This window comes from Peromyscus eremicus, chromosome 19, assembly GCF_949786415.1.
Source record: "Peromyscus eremicus chromosome 19, PerEre_H2_v1, whole genome shotgun sequence".
Taxonomy (NCBI): domain Eukaryota; kingdom Metazoa; phylum Chordata; class Mammalia; order Rodentia; family Cricetidae; genus Peromyscus; species Peromyscus eremicus.
The window spans coordinates 25,238,461-25,261,086 of NC_081435.1; the positions used below are offsets into that span (position 1 = coordinate 25,238,461).

At 45.1% G+C, this 22,626-nt stretch overlaps 1 protein-coding gene and 1 non-coding gene across 2 annotated transcripts in view; one reads left to right on the forward strand and one right to left on the reverse strand.

Moving 5' to 3' along the window:
- Nrg2 (neuregulin 2) overlaps nucleotides 1-22,626 on the reverse strand; it is a 192,231-nt gene that overhangs the window by 117,041 nt on the left and 52,564 nt on the right. The window lies entirely within an intron of this gene.
- LOC131896220 (5.8S ribosomal RNA) lies at nucleotides 12,988-13,140 on the forward strand. The gene has a single exon (XR_009375387.1). It is a non-coding gene; the product is annotated as a 5.8S ribosomal RNA (ribosomal RNA).

A 22,626-nucleotide genomic window follows, 5' to 3' on the forward strand; every position in this document is an offset into this window, starting at 1 on the left:
ACAGCAAGATGGCTCAGTGAATAAAGGCTTTGTCCTTGAGACCCACGTGGTGGAAGGAGAGAACTGACCCATACTATCGAATGCCCACACATGTACACACACACTAAAATCAATGTGAAAAAGAGCATGAATGAATAGGAAAATGTACTAAGGTAAATCTCCCCTAAGTTAACTTCCAATAGGAACTCAGTGCTAGGAAAACCACAAGAGCATAAGTGAATCTCACAGTCATCTGGAAGAGTAAATTTAAGAAAATAGCCAAGAAAAATATTGATGAAGAGAAGTTTATTGAAGGGATATTTGTAGCTCAGTGGTAGAGCACTTGCCTAGCACATACAAGACCTTGGCTTCCAGGTATAGCAATGCAAAAAAAAAAAGAAAAAAAGAAAGAAAGAAAAAAACCTAATAGTCTTAGATACATGAGAGACTGAGGAAGGAGGGGGCTCCTGAGACCAGTTCAAGGCCAACCTGAGTAGCACAGTGGCATGGCATTAGAAAAGAATGTGATGTAAGCAGCAGGGCATAACACAAAGCCAAGAGACAACTGAAATGTTTAATAAAAGCTCCACTAAGGGTTCCAGAACCTCCATAAATGTCACATAATGCACACACAGAGGACGTTAAGTGACATTTCACATTAAGGCAAAAATGGGTAGTCAACAGCCACATAGAAACAACAAGTTAATGGTTGAGATACCATACCTATAGAGCACAAAATGAAGTGTGGGCGGTTAAAAGATTTCAATGTTAACTAAAACACCAGAACGTTTTGTTGTATGTTTGCATAACATAAGGACAGGAACGTCTTTCTAAATGCAGATCAAAAGGAAACACTGAACTGTTTACGACATGAAATTTATATAAATCCTCAATGTTACAGAATGTCACAAAACTGAGGACAAACAATGAGCTGAAATTGTGTGCAGCGTTCTTCAAAATGAAGGTCAACAGCCCTGGCATATTAGGAAATCTGCCAAATGACAATGGGACAAAGATCCTTCAACAGCAAAGTGGGCAGAGACGAGACAGACACCCAAAGTGCTAACGAGCAAGCCCACGAGCACGGGCAACCTGAGCGACTATCAAAGAGAATTGAAAAGGATGACATTTGCACAGCCCACTTGGGAAAGTGAAAAAGAGCGCCGGTAGGAGATCGGCAGCCACAGACCAGTGGGGTAGCTTAAACCGGCAGGTTTTCTCAAGTGTGGCTGAGCAGCCAGCATCAAAGCTTAGAACTGTAGTACCTGCAATCCCACCCTGGAAGTCACCCTACAAGCACAATGCGTGCAAAGAGCTTTGCCTAGAAGTACAACCAGCATGACCCAAACCAGGAAAATAAATCAAATTTCTAGAATCAAACAACTGAGAATTTTCGGCATGTATTCATACAATGAAACAGCACATGACCTTTTAAATGATGGCATGCAGACACAGCTATTGTCATAGAAAGTGTTCCCCATAAACTTTTGAAAACATTTTTTTTTCATTTTATGTGCTATGAGTGTTTTGTCTGCATGTGTACATCTATGCACCAAGTGTGTGCAATGCCTATGGTGGCCAGAAGAGGGCAACATATCCTTTGAAACAGGAGTTACAGATGCTTGTAAGCCATTCTGCTGGTGCTGGAAATTGAACCCAGGTCCTTAGGAATGAACAGGCAGTGCTCTTAACTGCCGAGCCATCTTTCCAGCCACTATTTCTAACTATTCCATATTAAATGTTCTTCTGTGTAATTAAAACTTTCAAAAAAATCTTTTTAGAAAGAGAAGTATAGCTTGGTGTTTTAGCACAGACCTTTAACCCCAGCACTTGGGAGGCAGAGGCAGGAGGATCTCTGAGTTCAAGACCAGCATGGTTTACAAATCCAGTTCCAGGACAGCCAGGGTTAACAGAGAAACCTTGTCTCAAAAACAGAGGGGAGGGGCAGGAATCACTTCCTAGACATCTAAGTCTCCTTGGTGCTGTTTGCTCTGGAGGACAAAAATGCTTCATTAGGGAGAAAATGATCTCATGGCGTGCTCACGCAAGAACACACACACACACACACACACACACACACACACACACACACACACAGCTCCAAATAGTTTCACTTCAATTCTTTACCTGGCTTCTTGTCTTCACCAACAATAATCACAAAAACTGTAACAGGACAAGCATCCCAGCTTGCTTTCTCTCTCCCCACAAAGAAAGCATCCCCTACTGAACCAGAGAGGAAGGCTGTGCCTTGGTGTGCAGTGAACAAGGTATTTGCCGTGACCCAGAGATAGCTCAAGGGTGTCCCCAAAGGTTTGTGTGTGGAAAACTTGGTCTGCAACGTAACAACGTGGTTGGATGCTTATTATCCCAGCACCATCCAAGGCTGAGGTAGCAGGATTGGAAGTTCAAGGTGAGCCTGGGCTACAGAGTGAGACCCTGTCTCAATAAAGAGGGTAGGAGCAGCAGGATGTATTAGGTCATCGAAGATGCTGCCATTAGAAGAGATTAATGTGGTTTTCAAGTAATGTTGTTCCTGAGAGAAAAAGTTAGGGACGGTCAAGAGGTGACCTCTGTCTTGCACACGCTCTGGCCATGAGGCCACCTGCTGTTCTGTGACAGCCTGGAGGCTCTCACCAGAGCTGGGGGAGATGCTGGTGCTCTTGGAAACCTCAAACTGTGTATGGTGATATTTTAATTGTACTGAAATGTGATTTTATTTGTATGTTAATAAATAAAGTTGCCTGGGGGTCAGAGCTATTATAAGCCATGGCAGAAACTGGGCAGTGGTGGTGCACGCCTTTAATCCCAGCTCTTGGGAGGCAGAGCTAGGCGAATCTCTGTGTGTTCAAGGATACAGCCAGCATGGAGACACACGCCTTTAATCTCAATACCAACCATAGAAGACCTGGAGGTCTGTACAGACGGGCAGTGACAAGGAGGTTATGTGGTTGGGTTTACAACCAATGAGAAGGCAGAATAGAAAGTTTATAAAAAAAGACAGGGCCGGGCGGTGGTGGCGCACGCCTTTAATCCCAGCACTCGGGAGGCAGAGCCAGGCGGATCTCTGTGAGTTCGAGGCCAGCCTGGGCTACCAAGTGAGTCCCAGGAAAGGCGCAAAGCTACACAGAGAAACCCTGTCTCGAAAAACCAAAAAAAAAAAAAAAAAAAAAAAAAAAAAAAAAGAACCTTTAAAAAAAAAAAAAAAAAAAAAGACAGGAAGTAGGTCTCTTGCTGAGGAAGACAGCAGCGGCAGTGAAGGGTAAGGATTTTAGCTCTTAGCTATTGCTCTGACCTCTTGGGCTTTCATCTTTGCATTGGCTCTGTGTTTCTTATTTAATAAGACGGTTACACCTACAACTGTGAGCTAAAGAGACCTCTTTTCCTTATAGAGCATCCAGCCTCAGGTTATTTTGTAATAGCAGTGAAATAAAGGATCCTCAGCTCGGGCTATTTAGGGATTGCAAATGGCTCCTAGATTTTGCTTGAAAATAATTTAGGAATTATATAAGAAGTACTTATGGCATGAAACAAGCAGGCCCCTTTAAATTAGGAGAAAGAGAGAAGCTACTAGAAGATGGGAACTTAAATAAGTCACCACATGAATATATCATCATCTGCCACATGGGCCATAAAAGGGCAGGGAGCCCATGAAGGGCTGGGAGGAAGGTAAGGATAGGCACTCAACTAGAGTCAACATTACATTTGTAATCAAATGTCATTTATTTATTTATTTATTTGTGTGTGGGGTGGGTGGGTATGTGTGATATGGCAAGCACACGGAGGCCACAGGACAACCTTGTAGAGTGACTTCCCTTCTTCCACCTTTATGTGGGTTCTAGAGACCAAACTCAGGCTGCCAGACTTACCCACTGATTCACCTCACTGGCCCCCAAACTACATATTTTAATCACAAGACTTTATAAGTCATTTTCCTACAAGCCAGAACTTAATTCTTTACAACCCCAGCACCTTAACTTCCTTGAACCTGTTTGCAGCCCTGGTGCCCTCTTCACCAGGAGTACCGACCTCAGAAATGGTGTGTTCCTGCATCCTGGCCGCAGGACCCAACCCTTCTCAGCACCAAGGCTGGGGACAGCAGCTCTCTCAAGCGGCCTCTGCAGTGTACTCCTACATTAGAGACCTCTGTTTCCAGTCTGCAAATGCAGGCCACTTCCTCTCTAAACCCGCAGGAGAAAGCCCACAGAATGATTCCTCAGATGCAATTGATGTTTCCTGGATGTGGAAAACCCATTTCCTGGCCTGTATGTGGGCTGTGGGCCCCCTGTGTGGGCTGACAGCCAGTCCACCGATGCACAAGTGTCTCCTGTCTGTGTACATGCACATAAATGTGTGTGTGTGTGTGTGTGTGCATGTATGTATATGGGTGTGTGTGTGTGTGTGTGTGTGTGCATGTATGTGTATGGGTGTGTGTGTTGTGAGTGTCTATCGTGTATATGAATGCCCTGTCACCCCCAGTCACATCTTGTCCCTGCACCACCTTATTCTTAACTCTCTGGGAATCACTCAAACAATTTAAACTCTAACAGCAAAGGATTTGGACCCAAAATCAAGTCCCGTTCCTCTGATGCCGTGCCTTCTAGTGGGAACCATGGGAAGTGTGCCAAACAAAGAAAGACTCAGAGAACACCACTTTATAGGAGGAACCCCCCCTCCCCCCCCACACACATGTAGTACCTGGCCTCCTCAAAGAGCAAGCTTCATATATGTTGTGTGTGGTGGTGGTGGGGGGTGGAAACCAAAAACAAACAGACAAGGCCTCCATTGTTCAGAGTGCCTTATCCAGAGACTTCAATCCTTAAGTCTGAGCCACTTAAGAGCGGGGTTTTCGGAGCCCAAAGTCTAGGGATTCTTAGCTTGATGGGCAGCTGATTAATTCAATCCACTTCAATGGCTGATCTGTTGCTCTCCCTGCCACAGCAGCTAGCAAGCCAAATGACTCAGGAGCTCATTCCCACAGTGCCAATGACTCCCTGTGCTCAGGGAAAGAAAATATCCCTTCTTGGTTCCCCCAGAGCAGCCGTCAGCTCCTCTGGACAGGGCTGTGGAACAGATAGGGAAAGTCAGCATCGAGAGACCCAAGGTCACCAGTCCAATCCTGTGGTTTCACAGAGGATGGGGTTGAAGGAGGAGGGAGGCACAAACCCACAGCTAGTCTCTGGAACGCTCTTAGCTCCCCATAAGCTTAGAACCAGGTCTGGGGCCGGCTCTTGGGTTAGTGCCTATGTGCACATCGCTCCCACCATAAGCAGCACTCAGGACGGGAGAGGGAGGAGGCTCTAACGGTTACAAGGGCTGCCTGGGGCACTGTCAAACACGCTCGTTCTGCAGAGGTCTGCGATCTTTGCCGACTAACTTGTCCTCTCTCTGCCTCACTTTCTTCTTCTGTAAAGGGAGACACTACTAAGGCCAACTCTGGAGGACTGGACTGGTTTGTTTCCCCCCATGCAATGGATTTTGATCGTATTCTTTCCCCTCTCCAAGCCCTCCCAGACCCTCCCCACCTCCCTATCCACCCAACTTCATGTTCTTCCTCTCTCGAACAAAAACAAAAAAGACAAACAAAACAAAACCCCCAAACCCACCAAGCCATAACAACAACAAAAAGCACATAAAAAACCATGGACTCTGCCTTTGGTTTTGTTTTTACATAGGACTAATAGGGGAATCTGAATAAAGAACAGGCATTTTTTCACAGAAATATCAGTAATGGTTTGTTAATTGTAACAAATGGACCACACTCAGGAAAAATGCTCATGATAGAAAAAAGCAGGTTGGGATAGATGGGAACTCTTTGAACTACCTTTGCAATTCATCTGTAAATCTGGAACTTTTAAAATAAGAAATTTCCCTGGGTGTGGTGGCGCACACCTTTGATCTCAGCACTTGGGAGGCAGAAGCAGGTGGATCACTGTGAGTTCGAGGCCAGCCTGGTCTACAGATCGAGTTCCATGACAGCCAGGGCTACACAGTGAGATTTATCTAAAAATAAACAAGTAAACAAACAAGAAGTTTATTTGAAAAAGTAAGTTAAAAGACCAGTCGTGGTGGTGCACACCTGTAATCCCAGCACTTGGGAGGTGGAGGCAGGAGGATCAAGAGTTCAAAGTCATCCTTGGCGCCATAGAGAGTTAGAGGCCAGCCTGGATCCTGCCTCAAAAAACTATAATATGAGCTGGGCGGTGGTGGTGCACGCCTTTAATCCCAGCACTTGGGAGGCGGAGCTAAGTGGATCTCTATGAGTTTGAGACCAGCCTGGTCTATAGAGCGAGATCCAGAACAGGCACCAAAGCTACACAGAGAAACCCTGTCTTGAAAACCAAAAACAAAACAAAACAACAACAACAACAAAACCCTATAATACTAAAGTAGTCCTTGTCATATGGTTCTGAGTCTTGTTCCTGGGGATCTGGAAAATTCCAGAAAGCATGAAGCTCCAAGTCAGCCATCATCAAAGCCCCTGATGTTCAAGTCAGTGACAGCTTCCAACTACAAATATCACTAGACAATAGGCTTGGTCTGCATTGAGACACCACAGAGAGACTGTCAAACCTGCAGTCAGGCACTGTGATTTGCACGTCTGTGGTCCTGAGCTCCGCCCTTCACCTTTCTGCACCTCCTTTTCCTTTCTGCTGTGATGTGCCACCCACCCCCAAGGTTTCTGTGTTGGGAATTTGATCCCCAGAATGGTGATGTTAAGAGGTCCATTTCCTATCTCCTGTGTTCCGCCTCTCCTGCATGTTGTTGCCATGGTGCCCTCAATTCACCATAATGGAATGCTGCCAGGAAGCCCTCACCAGAGCTGGCACTGTGCTATTTTGTATGTTCAGCTTCCAAAACCATGAACTAGGTAAACCTCATTACTTTATAGTATGCCTAGTCTCAGGTATTTTGCTATAGTGATGGAAAACAATACACTTGTAGACTGATGCTTCCAGCCTAGGGCATAGATGTATTGTAATCTGAAGTGAGGGATGCAGGTAGCCTTTGATAACCCTGTATGCTGGTACTATGTTCTTATGTGTAACCTTACCCTTGGAGTGTGAGCGGTTGAGGTGTCATGTTTGAGGTTTGGATGGAAGAAGACAGGCCTCCATCTTGGAGTGGTTATCCCAGGAAAGCTAGTCATTATGTTGTAAGGGAGCACTGTGAAGAGGCTCATGGGAATAAGCTTGGAAACAGAGCTTCTGAGGCTTGCCAACAATGCAGGAATACTCTGGGAAGCAATGCCTTCAGCCCCGAGGACTGAGGTCCCAGGCGACAAGTGTCCACACTGAGCACCCAGCTGAGTTGCACCTGCATTAAGTGGGAAGGTTTAAGTCACTATACTTTGAGATAATTTTTATTCAGTAATATATAACAGATTGTGAAAATATCTAGTTGAAAACTTAAGAAAATTGGGAAAGCCAGAAACAAAAGAAAAGAAAAGAAACCCTAGCCTCTGAGATTCCACAGAAAGCCCTCACATAGCTGCATCCTGTGACATCTCTGCTTCTCGCTGCCTCTTCCTTCGCCAAACTCCCTCAACACCTGGAGGTAGATGGATTTGGTGACGACATTGTCCCCCCTCTCTGGAAAGACCTTGGCAGCCCTGGGGTCTGGGGACACTCGGATGGGGCAGCCCAGCTCCCTCCTGGCTCTTGCCAGAACAGGCAGCCTGCTTCAGATCAAGGCAGCCTTCAGGCCTTGCTCCCTGAGGGACTTCTTTCTATTCCCGGGATGTCTGCTGTATCAACAGCGTCTCCATCAGCACGGTACCTTCACTCTTCCTTCTGAGGCCGACGTCAGGACAGGAAGAACTGCTTGTAACTGGACTTCAAACCTTGGTGTTGAGAACGGGCAAACAAATACACTCTGCTCACAGTCCAAGTCTGGCTTGTGTGTCCCCTCCAGGACAGACGTCCTACCCCACACCCACTAGACCCTGTCAAGGGACTGGGGTAAGGGCAAGAGGAGAATCAAACCATGGCTACCGCTTAGCATCTGCAACCCCACTCAGTCCTGGACAAAGGGATGGAGTGAGCGTATCTGTCCAGACAGGACGGACCCTACAGAAACTACAACACTGTTCTCTACAATCATTTGACCCTAACGTGGAATGTTCCACTCAGCTTCTTTCTCTGTTCCTTCCTCCTAGCCTGACCCTCCCCCCACTCACACACATACACACACACACACACACACACACACACACACACACACACACTTACTTCTCTGCCCTCACTGAGCAGTTCCTTTGCCCTGGAGGGTCTCCCAACTTCCCTGTTCCAAATAGTTGAACCCCTTGCCTCTCCTGACTTCATCACCCCATACAGACAGCCCGGCTGTGTGGAAAAGGATTTCTGCAATTGTTCCTGGGAGGGGCAGGCAAGGTGTGGAGATGCTACACCTTAGCTCCTGGGGTGCAGTGTAGCTGGGAAGAGCTGGGAAGAGCATCTGCAGTAGCAACAGTTCTCTGAGAAGCGTGACTGGTGCAGAAATGAGAGCCCGGAAGACAGACAGCAGGAGTCAGGCTGGACTGCGAAGGCCTTGGAGCTACAGACTGAGCTACTGCTGAGCCCCACAGCCCGAGAGGACCGCTTACAGGGTGCTCCGGCCATCTGTGTTCCTCCAGGACCCTTCCTCACAGACGCAGTATAGATTCCTAAGGCTAGAAGTCACAGACAGGAGAATGGAGCCTGCTCACTCTCACAGCCATTTGGGTTGGGAGGGAGGGTTTTCCCTGGAGCCATTGCCCTCCCTGCCTCTGTCTCTCCCATGGTGCTGTTAGAAGCCATAACCCCTGCCTTCTGATCCCTGCCTTTCTCCTTCACGGGTGTGTGTGTGTGTGCACATGCGCTAGGCTGCAGAGCATCCAGGTGGTTGCGAATAGCATGGCTGAAGTTCTGGTTCTGTCCTAGACACCAACACCTAGATTCCCCCCAGAATAAGGAAGTGTGGGATGGTGAGAAGCCGCAGCAGATAGAGCTGCTTGCCACCAAGCCTGACAACCTGAGTTTGAGTCATGGGACCCACACAGTGAAAGGGGAGGACCAGCAACTGCAGCTGTTCTGACCTCCACATGTGCCCCATCATGCGAGGATGCACATGCTCATACACACACACACACACACACACACACACACACACACACACACACATGCACATGCACACATTTAATTTTAAGAGGAACTGGGCAGGGAACAGGTCCCAGAGCCCTCAGACTTCCACTGAGAGCTCCGGACTTCCAGGGATTAGGAGACCCTGGGGTTCAGTGTTGGAGGCTCAGGCTGCCGGGAAAAAGAGCTATTTGAGCTCTTTGACATGCCCCCTTTAATCTGGCTGTTTCAGACTGTGCGCTGGAGTCCTGTTCACACCAGTGCCCAGCAGGGAGCAAGCTCCCACTCTCTGCAGTCCGGTCCTCCCAGCCTGCTAACCTAGATGGGGAGGGGAAGGTGTAAGAGAGTGGTGGGCATCTAAAACTGTTTCTGGAGAAGGAAAGGGTTGACAACGACCCCCAGGCGGCATAAACCCAAGAGCTTGCTTGGGGCCCTGCGGCTCAACTCTCAGCTGAGACCTGGCATGGCTAAGGTTTATGAGGTTTTACTGAGGGCAGAAGGAAAGAATTCAGAATCCAGTTAGTTGTCAACAATGCCTGCTCCTCAAACTTCCCCACACCTCCTTCACCACAGTCAGGCCTAAACCCCTGTGCCTGGAACTCAAGGTAGTCAGCAGTTTGCCCACCATCCCCCTGTGCCTTGGCCCAGCCACACGCCCTGGTCCCGTCTACTAAAGACAAGATGTGTCCTTCCACTCTGCCCTCCTTACTGGGATACATCTGAGCCTCCAAGGGCTTGGGTTCCAGGCCATTCTCTGGTCTATTCACTTCAGCCCACACCAACCTCTGCCTTTTTTTCAGTCCCTCCAGCAGCCTAGCCTGCACCCCACCACGCAGCATGCCTGGAGCAGCTTACACTGTTCAGTGGGCACGTTTTTTAAGTCCTGTCAACAGAACATAAAAGCTCAGACAGCCACAAAGGTGTCAGGAGGTCCCATATCGCAAGTTCTCAGTGCTTGGAGAGCTGGGACCACACTGGAATCATTTTGTGTTCTGGTTCAGGGAGAGCTCAGAAAACTCCAGTAACTCTTTCTTCTTTCAAAGTAGTTATTCCTTTACAAATTCCAGGTAGGATTGTTCTTCCATTCCCACACTTAGATGTGCTTTGTGGCTCCTTGGACGCATGGGCAAAGGATAGGTTCTAAAGACCAGTCAGTAGTCAATGCAGTCTCATTAGCTGGTGAAGAAGGAACACTGCCCAGGGCCAGAGAATGGATAAGATGATTTGTCTCCATCAGACGCTGTCCCCACAGGGGTACATGGCCCTTCTCTGTGGTTTCCCCTCTTGCCTCTCCCACATCACCAAGCTTTAGCAAGCTGGCTCCCATTGCTGCTTGGCCAAGCCCAGCCATCCAGGGGATTAGCCCTCCCTGGCAGCTCAACAGTACACTTTGTTTATGACACTCGTTTTCTAGTCACTGAGGGCTAGGGTGTGCTGCACATTCCTATAGACAGGGAGGAGCCATTCATAAAGATGTTTCTTCTTGATGCATGTTGGCCGCACCCTTGGGGGTAAGCACATGGTTCCAATTAGTCTCTCCCCGTTCTCACAGCCCTGGAGCTGGCTTCAGATTTGGAAGGGAAGGTAGAGGTGAGGACTGATCCCAAGGCACCCAATACCTCTCCTGCTCCTCAGGGGACATCCGTGACCTGAGTCTGTCAGTGACTGCCAGGGCAGAGGTGGCCTGAGGCAGGCTGGCCTATGATACACCTGTGAGAAATGACTCCGGATGCAAGATGCTGACAAGCTCCTCGATATTTCTCGGCCTCTGTACGTTCAGCCCCTCAGACTCTTGTCTTCACTGTCTCTGTCCTCTACTGTTTGCTCACACTCCTAGCAGACCTCACTCTCATGGTAAAGAGAAAGCAAACAACAATGTTCACACATACCACTCTTTGTATATGCTCAATTCCCTTGGGGCCTCAGATGTGCCTTCCTGTGAGATAGGTTAAAATCAGCCCTCCCTCCCCCATTTTATAGACAAGGTTACAGAAGTCCAGGAAATGACGTGACTTTCTTACATTAGTAACAAGGCATAAACCACACTTGGTGGTCCAGGCCTACAATCCCAACTACTTGGGAAGCTGAGGCAGAAGGATTCCAAGATCAAGACTAGATTACATTACATAGTGAGTTCAAGGCCATCCTGGGCAACTTAGTGAGATCTTGTCTCAAAAACAAAAACTAAAAAGAGGACTGGGCATATCTGGGTAGTAGAGCACTTTCCCAGCATGCTCGGGGTACTAGGTACTGGAAAGGTGGGGAGTGGGAGGAGAACAAGGTTCTCAGGTTATACGGGATTTTGAGTGGGATTCAGATTTTCAAACATTTTGGTAAGAGTTTGGTGTGTGCATGTGCACATGTATATATATATATATATATATATATGTGTGTGTGTGTGTGTGTGTGTGTGTGTGTGTGTGTGTATGTGTGTGTGTGTGCATGTCTTCTAGGAACCAAAACCAGGCCCTCAAACATGTTAAACATACACTCTTCCCTTGAGCTGTAACTCCAGCCCTTTGTCCTTTAAAGTAATACTTTACCTAAACTCTCCGACCGCCCACCCTGAAATTCTCTTGTCGTAAATGTTTGCCTGGCGTAAAGAGGGACGTCGACACTAATTCTATTGCACTGGTAGAATTCATATTTTCACTCCTTGCCTCGGGGTCGAGACCACAGTTACCTCAGCTGTACAGACATGCCTCAGCTACAGCAGGCCTATGAGGGTTTATACTCAGAGAATGAGCAGGCATGTGCTGTGAGTCTCACTAGCGTCCTGCCCTAGGACAACCGTGTGTATTAAAGTATTGAACTACATCACCTTTGTGCTCTGACCCAGTAATCTCAGCTCTAAGGATTTATTATAAAGCAAGAGCAGTGAATACAGAAAGATTTATAAACAAGGTTTTCCATGTAGCATTATTTAAACCAATAAAATATTTTGGGGCAACTTATAAATAGCATACCCTTGCGAATTTATTAAATACATTTTGGTACCTTTAAATGATGGGACATTAGCTGTTAAACCAAGTTCCTTATGAACAATTAGTTCCACGAGTAAATGTCACCTTGTGATATGAGATGAAAACATAAAATAAGAATGTCGGGGACTGAAGAGATGGCTCAGCGGGTTAAGAGCACTTGACTGCTCTTCTAGAGGTCCTGAGTTCAATTCCCAGCAACCACATGATGGCTCATAACCATCTGTAATGAGATCAGATTCCTTCTTCTGGTGTACATGAAGACAGAGCACTCATATACATAAAATAAATGAATAAATAAATAAATCTTTAAAAAAAAAGCCAGGTGGTGGTGGCGCACGCCTTTAGTCCCAGCACTTGGGAGGCAGAGGCAGGGGGATCTTTGTGAGTTCAAGGCCAGCCTGGTCTACAGAGCGAGATCCAGGAAAGGCGCAAAGCTACACAGAGAAACCCTGTCTTAAATAACAACAACAACAACAACAACAACAAAAGAATGTCAAGATCTAGTAGAAAGAACAGATAAGTGTGGGGAAATGATCTAGAAAGAAAATAACAAAGAATTGAAGAGGCTTGTCTCAGTTAGGGTTTCTATTGCTGTGAAGAGACACCATGACCACGGCAACTCTTATAAGGAAAACATTTAATTGGGCTGAGTAGTATTACATATTGAGACTGCAGAATTTATCCCTGACCTCTGGCCTCTGGAGAGCAGGTGAGGTAAGGGACCTTCGGTCCTCCGGCTCTTCCCTTTCTGTCTGTCCATCGTTGTTCCACCTGGATGTATTGCTTTTTAATATTGCACCAAATGTTTTTTAAATAAAACTTAAAAAAAAAAAAGAAGTGAAGGAGGAGGACTCCAGAGAAGGAGGAGGACTCCAGGGCCAGCCACCCAGCTGCACAGCCAGTCACAGGACTCTTAGTGGTGGATCACTTGGCTCGTGCGTCGATGAAGAACACAGCTAGCTGCGAGAATTAATGTGAATTGCAGGACACATTGATCATCGACACTTCGAACACACTTGTGGCCCCGGGTTCTTCCCGGGGCTACGCCTGCCTGAGCGTCGCTTTGTAGACCAGGCTGGCCTCAAACTCACAAAGATCCACCTGGCTCTGCCTCCTGAGTGCTGGGATTAAAGGTGTGCACCACCACCGCCTGGCCTTTGCTATGACTTGCTAATAGCTCTGACCCCCGGGGCAACTTTATTTATTAACATACAAATAAAATCACATTTTAGTACAAATAAAATATCACCATAGCTTACAGTTCAGAGGTTCAGTCCATTATTATCATGTTGGGACATGGCAGTGTGTAGGTAGACACGGTGCTGGAGAGGTAGCTGCTACATGTCAATATGCAGACAACAGGAAGTAGACTGTCACACTGAGTGAAACGATCAGAAGAGACTTCAAAGGCCGCCCCCAAAATGACACACTTCCCCCAACAAGGCCACACCTACTTCAACAAGGCCACACCTACTTCAACAAGGCCACATCTCCTAATAGTGCCATTCCCTTTGGGGGCCATTTTCATTCAAACCACCATAAGGCTGTACTCAGACATGGTGAAATTATGAGTGATTTTTTTCCTGTTTTCCTATTTCCTACAAGGAGTACTTATTAACTTTAAAACGACAGTTGGGCATGGTGGCACATACCTTTAACCCCAGCACTCAGGAGGCAGAGTTTCAGGTCAGCTTGGTCTATGTAGAGAGTTTCAGGCCAGCCAGAACTACATAGAGAGACCTCATCTCAAGACAAAACAAAACAAGAAAATGCAATACATGCTAATTTTTGTGAAATTAATTCTTATTTCTCTCAATAGCCACTGTCAGTATTTAGGGAAAGTTTATTTTATAGATGATACAATAAGCACAAAGAAGCTAAGTGACAGTCAAAGTCATAAAGTGATTTAGGGTTGATGGTATCAGGATAGAGATGTATTTGTATCAGGTATTCGGAGACCCAGCCTATAAGGCTCCTCTGCCTTTCATGTAGTCTTCACAGATAACAGTTTCTTCTTAGTCCTGATCCCTCTAGCCTGGCCACTTGGACCGACATGGTACCTGTGCTCCCATCTCATGTTCTTGGGGTATACCACACTGACTCCAACCTCACACATCTGAAGGAACAGACTTGGAACCAGGTGATGAGAAGGATGCACGAGGCAGAAAATATTTCATTTCAGCCTCCAGAGCCTGAGAGTGCTGGGCCATTGGATGAGGCCCATTCAGTAGGTGTTAGCCAGGCCTTCACTTTAGGGCTTTGACTTCCTGGAGGAGAAGCCCAGCCTTCATTGGCCTCATAGCAGAAGTAGCTCCCCTTCCCCTCAGAACCCAAAGGACCAACAAATTAAAACTTCAGAGGCAGTGATTCAGAAGTTTTGGGGATGACTACACTTCCCAGAATGTGAGGACAACTTTGGATCCTCCCCAGGAAGCTGCCTGCAGGCTTCTGCGCACCTCCCACAGTGTAGAATTCTAGAGGTTTTCAGGTCTTCAGTGGCAGGCTTAGAGCTCCGCGGACCCCTCTCCTAGGCCATGGGAAAGCAAGTCTCTCCTGAAGAGTCCTGTGTAGAATGGGTTGTTCTTTTGTCCTTTCAGGTCTGAGCCTCGGTGATCCCTAAGTAACTCCTTTCTGCGAGGTGACTCAGGACCATTATCCTTCTACTTCTGATGACCCATTGGGAGGAGAAGGGAAGTGACTTTCATGGAGTCATATCATGAGTCAGTGTACAAGCCAAGACTGGAACATGGCATTTGGGGCTCCTGGCACTATATTTAAGTTACTGGCAAAAGCGGCTTCTCACCGCAGGGACTAGACCCAGGCAGGATAAAGACATAGGCGATTGCTGACCCCAGATCCAGGATTAGCAGAGAGAATATGGAATCCAGAGTTTTGTCACTGGTGTGTACCCTCTCCTTGAAAACGTAAAAGCAAAAGAATCGCTTATCCTTATACTACACAAGAAGAAACCAACACCGTGGGAAGGAACTAAGGATAAAGAGTTTGAACGTTTGGCTGCAGGTCAGCATTCTTCCTTAGCTAGGTGAAGCCTCCCATGGTCTGCCTGGAGGGTATACAAGACATCGCCCTACCCCTGGAACGTTGCATTGGAGGGAAACTGTTGTGGCCTAGGTTGAGCCATGCCATGAACAGATGGTAGACGTCTCCATTAACACATTCTACATACAGTCCTCAGGAACTGTCACAGGCCTGAGGCCGTTTCAGTTCCACAGCTAAGAGAAACCCTGGGTAGCCACAACGAGGAGGAGTTCTGGAGGAGAAAAATTCTGTACTGCAGTCCCTAGAACTTCCTATGGTAGTGGAAATGTCCTGTAAGGGTTGTTCTGAAGGATCTGAAATGCAATGAGAAAACTGAGAAACTGTTCAACTTTTTTTTTAAAAAAAAATTTAATTTATTTACTTTATGAGAACTAGTATTTTTGCCTGCATGTATGTCTGTGTAAGGGTGTCAGGTTCCCTGGAATTGGAATTACAGACAGTTGTGAGCTGCCATGTGGGTGCTGGGAATTGAACTTGGGTCCTCTGGAAGAGCAGTCAGTGCTCTAAACTGCTAAGCCATCTTTCCAGCCCAAAACGGTTCAACTTTATATAAATTTTATTATACTTTTATTTGTGTGTGTGTGTGTGTGTGTGTGTGTGTGTGTGTGTGTGTGTGTGTGTGGTGTACGTTCCATGATGTGCATGCAGAGGTCAGAGGACAACTTGGGGGAGTCAGTTCTGTCCTTATACCACATGGGTCCTGGAGATCAAACCCAGGACCATCAGGCTTAGCAGCAAGCTGCTCTATCCACTGAGCCAGCTTGACAGCCCCTAATTTTACTTGTTTTTGATGAACGTAAATGTTTCCCACCTGAGGCTAGTGGCTGTTATATCAGAGGCTCTGTGAAGACATAAGCTTTAGCCATCACTTAACGATGGATGGATAAAGAAACCATGGAACAGCTGGATCACGGGATAGTATTTGGTGCTAAAATGACATTAAATCAGAGGCAGGAAGATCACTAAAAGTTCAAGACTATTATGGTCTACCTTGTGAGTTCCAGGCCACCAAGAGCTACATAGCATGACTGTCAAAAAAAAAAAAAAAATCAAAACAAGAAAATCAACAACAAAAAAAACCATCAAGCAAAGAAATAGGGAAAACACAAACGCCCATTAATTATTAAATAAAAGGCTGATCTGGAAAGGCTACAAACTAAAATTCCAACTATATGGCAGCCTGGAAAAGGCAAACTATAGAGACAGGGATTGGAGGATGGATGAGCAGCAGGGTACTGATGCCTTTGAGGGCAGTGCAAACACTCTGATGACTATAACACCAGACAAAAGTGCTGGACTTGATCTGTAGACTGTAAAGCACAGTGTGAGCCTGGATGTGAACTATGGGTTTGGGATGATGTTGAGTCAGTGTGCGGTCCTCTTGTGTAATAAACGCTCCACAGTGGTGGTGTGGTGGTGGCATTGAAAAGGGGATCATCTACACATGGGTGGACGGGTGGGGGATCTAGGCAAGGTCTCCACACCTTCCTCTTAATTTAGCTGTGAACCCGAACCTTCTCTTAAACACACATACACACACACACACACACACACACACACACACACACACACACACACAAAGTCAAACAAAATAAAATAAAACCCAAACTCATACCACAAAAAGGAGAGAAATGAATTCAAGCAGCATGAAGATTAAGCTGCAGGAATGTTCATTTTAGACCTTTTTATGGAGCAAAAAATATTGTAAACAATCTGGATATACAATTGGAGCATATTGTTAAATAAATTCTGGCAGCTTCACAAAATAGAACATTTCTTACCTCCCACATCTAAGCTATCAGAACAAATTCTCTACTGCCTCCAGCATACATTCTGATTCTGTCCATTACTCTTATCTCCGCTGCCACCCTCTGGGTGTGAGGCACCACCCCCTTCCCCACGGATTACTGAACAACCTTCTGACTGCTCAACCCGCTTCGCTTTTTACACCTTCCATCCATTTTCCCCAGAGCAGCCAGAGCTGTCTACTTAGCTGGCTGGCAGGGCTAGCTAGCTATTTGTTTTAAACGTGTTAAGCACCCACAAATTCACCACCTACAGGAAGGGCTAGCTCTCTGCCATCAGCTACACCTAACCCTTTAGCCTCTCCAACATCTCACTTCTTCCCGCGGCAAGCAGCCGTCATCCCGAACACTCACTTCCTTTGAGTGTAGTTATTGCATCTATACAAATTCCTAAGTGTTCCTATTTTATTTATATAAGTAGATTGAATTTCATAAAAGTACGATACGGCATGGAATATTTTTGCACTCAGTATTTACTAAGATGCATGGATGTTGTTGCATAAAACTCTACTTCATTTAAAGTGCCAAAATATCCTGGGGACTGGAGACATGGCTCAGTGGTTAAGAGCACCAACTGCTCTTCCAGAGGACCTGGGTTCAATTCCCAACACCCACATGGCAGCTCACAACTGTCTGTAGCTCCAGTTTAAGGGGATCCAATACCCTCACACAGACATACCCACAGGCAAAACACTCTCATACCAATGCACATAAAATAAAAGTAAATAAATAAGCTGCCATACTATCTCATTGTCCTTGTTACATTCCATGACATAATACACATTGTGTTGCACACCTAATCCAGCCAGCAGCTCTCATGTACAGTTCGGAGCACTTATTGTGTGTGCTCCTTATCATACAGGAATGTGTTTTCCAGATCACTCCCAGTTTGTCCTTCTACCAGCAGCTTTGAAGAGTTCCATGTTCTCTTCAATGCTTTCTATTATTAAGCTTTCAGTTCCTAATATTAAGTTTTCAGTTCTGCCACTCAAACAGGTGCTGAAAATCCTGTAACTGTGGTCTTGTTCTCTAGTAATGTGGTGCTGAAATCACTTGATATTTTATTATTTTTGTTTTTTAAAAAAAGGCTTTTTATTTTATTTCATTTCTTACTATTGGGTGGGCATATTGAAGGCCAATGAACAGCTTTGGAGATTCTGCTTCGTGGGTTCCAGGGATTGAACTCAGGTCAGTGGGTTTGGTGGCAGGCACCTTTGCCCTCTCAGTCACCCCACTGGCCCTACATTTTATTTTATTTATTTATTTTTTATCTCAAATGTTTCCTGTTTTCTGAGAGGCTCAACATGTCATTTGGTTGTTTTTTTTTTTTTTAAATTGGTTTGTTCATGCTTTTCTTAGTAATTTGTCAAAGTTGTTTCTAAAGTATTCTTTTTATTGATAGATTTTTTTGGATACAATATATTCCAATTATATCCCCTTCCCCATCTCCTTCCTCTCCTCCTATTCAGACCTACACTCTTTCTGTCTCTCCTTAGAAAACAAAAAGGCATCTAAAGAATAATAATAAATTAGATAAAACAAAAACAAGTCAAAACAAACGGAAGAAAAAGTCAAAGAAAAATCAGGAAAAATATATAGAGATGCAGAGACACACACATATCCACACACAGGAGTCCCACAAAAACACCAAACTGGCACATGCCTTTAATCCCAGCACTCGGGAGGCAGAGCCAGGTGGATCTCTGTGAGTTTGAGGCCAGCCTGGGCTACAGAGTGAGTTCCAGGAAAGGCGTGAAGCAACATAGAGAAATCCTGTCTCAAAAAAACAAAAACAAAACAAAACAAAAACAAAACTCCAAACTGGAAGTCATAATATGGTCTTCATACAGTTTTTTGCTGGTGGTGTGTTGCAAAGCTTTTTTTTGTTTTCCCCCAGAGCTGAAGATCGAACCCAGGGCCTTGAGCTTGACTAGGCAAGCACTCTACCACTGAGCTAAATCCTCAACCCCTGCAAAGCTTTTTTCCTAGTCTTTTCACTTTCTTTTCCTTCCTTCCTTCCTTCCTTCCTTCCTTCCTTCCTTCCTTCCTTCTTTCTTTCTTTCTTTCTTTCTTTCTTTCTTTCTTTCTTTCTTTCTTTCTTTCTTTCCTTCTTTCTCTTGTGTTTTGAGACAGGGTCTCTCTATGTGGCCCAAGTGCTGGGATTAAAGGCATGTGCCACCACACCCCGCTCCTTTGTACTTTATTGAAGGTATCTTTTGATTTATAAAAGTTCTCACTATTAACGCGGCCGAGCTTGTCAGTTTTTCTTTGGTTGTCAATATTTCTGGATCTTATTTAAAAATAGTTCTCCTCTCAAAATCCTGGAAGATAATACCATATTTTCCATTAATGAGTTTCAGAGTTGTGGGATTAAAAAAAAAATATTTCACTACTTAAGCCATCTGGGGTTGATACTCCAGACAGAATGTAAGCAGGCATCCAATTTCACATAATTTGCATGTAACTTTCCCCCAGTTCCATTTCTTATTTCCCTACTGGTTTGACACACTGCTTACGTCACCTACGCAGTTCCATGTCTGTGAGTCTAACTGTGTAAGTCCTCACATTCAGGAAGCAAGGTCTGTCCTTCTAAGCTCTTTTTTTTTTTCAGAACTTTAGAAATCCCAATCAGGTAACACAAAACACTAGATCAATAGAAACTCTGTTCAAACGAGGCAAACTGGAAAATGTTTATATGTTTATAAACTAAAAATTTCTGCCTCGTAAGGTATTGTCTCCCTCCATTTCTTAATTTTTCTATATCTCCTAATGAATTTGCAATTTCTTTCTCCATAAAAGACTTGTTCAATTTATTCTTAAATATTTGATCCCCCTCCCATAAAATTTTCTTTTTCTTTTTTTTTTCTTTTTTTTTTTTTTTTTTTTTAGTTTTTCGAGACAGGGTTTCTCTGTGTAGCTTTGCGTCTTTTCCTGGAACTCACTTGGTAGCCCAGGCTGGCCTCGAACTCACAGAGATCCACCTGGCTCTGCCTCCCGAGTGCTGGGATTAAAGGCGTGCGTCACCACCGCCTGGCCTCTTTTTGGTTTTTTGAGACAGGATTTTTCTGTGTAGTTTTGGTGCCTGTCCTGGATCTCACTCTGTAGACCAGGCTGGCCTCAGACTCACAGAGATTCGCCTGGCTCTGCCTCCCGAGTGTTGGGATTAGAGATGTGTGCCACCACCACCTGGCTAAAATTTGCTTTTTCAAGACAGGGTTTCTCTGTATAACAGTCCTGGCTGTACTGGAACTCACTCTGTAGATCAGGCTGACCTCGAACTCACTGAGATCCTCCTGCCTCTGCCTCCCAGGTATGCGCCACCACTGCCCGGCAAATGTGCCTGTTTTAAAATTTTTTGTAACACCCTCCACTTTAGAGAAACCACTAGCAACAGGTTATACAGAATGAAGATATCTTTAACATATCCATGTTATTTCAGGTTAAGTAGCTAGATTCTCCTTTTATTTTTAATAATGTTATGTTGTTTATGGTTTTTCTGTGACAATTTAGTCATTCTATCTGTGCAGGCTACATTCCAAGATCCCCCAGCAGATGCCTAAAACTACAAATAGCAGTAACAAGCCACATATATATTTACTTTATAAATAAAATATACATATATGCATGTATATGCTGTGTTTTCTCCTATGCATACATTTCAATGATAATGTTTAAGTTATAAATTAAGCACTGAGAAATAATAACTAAAAGATAAAACGGAACAATTACAACAATACACAGTAATGAAAGAGATTTTTATTATGCTGCTCAAAACAGTGTGTAATCTAGAAATGAGGTATTCTCCCTTTAATATTTTTACACAGCAAGTGCCTGATTATCTGAAACCGTGAAGGTGTGACTGTGATGAAGGGGAGAGGCTCCAGGGACCAGGGATTAAACAGAAGATGGGTGTCCTTGTTTCATCCTGCTTTCACACTGGTCGCCTCTAATATCCCTGTTTGAGAAGACGTTTGGTCTAGTGGGTTTTGTTTGTTTCTGTGGAGACCTAGCTCCTGACACATGCTAGGCGAGGGCTCTCCGCCGAGCTACACCCTGGCCCAGCTCTGGTGTTTTGTAGCCACCCTTATTTGGTTAGGAAGTTCTTGTCGGCTCCGCTGCGTCACAAATAGTTGTTGATTTTTAAAGTTCTTCACGAGCAAAATGGCAGAAATATAGAGAACAACATCATTTTTACAAGGTTATTACCGTGATGCCAGCAGCCACCAAAGGAGATGAAAACAGCCACAGGAGAAGCCTAGGTGTGTCTCCCCAGCCCCTTCTCTCCCTAGCCACAGTCCCTGCTCACCTGACTGTTCAGTGGTCACTTCCTTGCTTTGTTTTGGCACTTCAAAATAAAGTCCTAAATGTCGTGACCTGACCTAGCCAGACTCTTCATATACCTTTGGATCTTTTGATCTATAAGCAAATCAACACCACCACAACCCTTCTCTTATTTTTCCTTCTCTGTTTGGTGAAGACCTGTGATATTTTCTGTGTAAGGGTATTGTATTAGTAAGAGTTCTCCATAGGAACAGAACTGATAGAATTCATCTATCTATCTATCTATCTATCTATCTATCTATCTATCTATCTATCTATAATATATATATGTGTGTGTGTGTGTGTGTGTGTGTGTGTGTGTGTGTGTGTGTGTGTAATAAAAGGACATTTACTAGAGTAGTTTGCAGACTGTGGTCCAGCTCATCCAACTATGGCTGTCTCCCAGTGGAAAGTTCAAGAATCTGGTAGTTGTTCAGTCCACAAGACTGGATGTCTCAGTATGTGTTGAAATCCCAAAGAAGTAGGCTCTAATACCAGTGAAGGAATGGACTTGCCTGTGAGAGCAAGAGAAAGCAGGCAGGGAGCAAAAGCTTCTTTCTCTCACATCCTTATATAGGCAGCCAGCAGGTGGGGCTTGGATTTAGGGTGAGTCTTCCAACCTCAGATGATCCAGTTAACTAAAAATCCTTCACAAGCAAGCCCAGCCACTTGGGTTTTGGTTAATTCCAGATGTAGCCAAGTTGACCACCAAGATTAGCCACCACAAGTATTGATTATCTTTAAAAACTAATGAGGTGATTATGTACAAGTAGTATGTCTCTTTTGTTAGTGGTATAAATTACATTTATGAAGGGCAATTTTCATAAAATGTGTCAGATCATGCCATTTCTGCCTAGTGGCTTCTCATAGATGTTAGGATAAAACCCCCAAGCTTTGAACATATGAGTTCCCAAAGGACCCTATAAAAAGGTCCTATCTACATCTTCCTTTCCAATGGCTTCAGATATGACTTCCCCTCTGTGGTAGTTTAAATGTAATTGGCTCCCATAAGTTCATAGGGAATGGCACTATTAGAAGGTATGGCCTTGTTGGAGTAGATGTGGCCTTGTTGGAGGAAGTGTGTTACTGTTGGGATGAGCTTTGGGGTCTCCTATGCTCAAGCTATGTCCAGTGTCACAGTTCACTTCTTGTTGCCTGCAGATCAAGATGTAGAACTCTCAGTTCCTTCTCCAGCACCATGTCTGCCTGCATGCCGCCATGTCTCACCATGATGATAATGGACTAGACCTCTGAAACTGTGAGGTAAGCCACCCCAAATAAATGTTTTCCTTTATAAGAGTTGCCGTGGTGATGGTGTCTCTTCACAGCAATAGAAGGCCTAACCAAGACACTCTCTTTTTC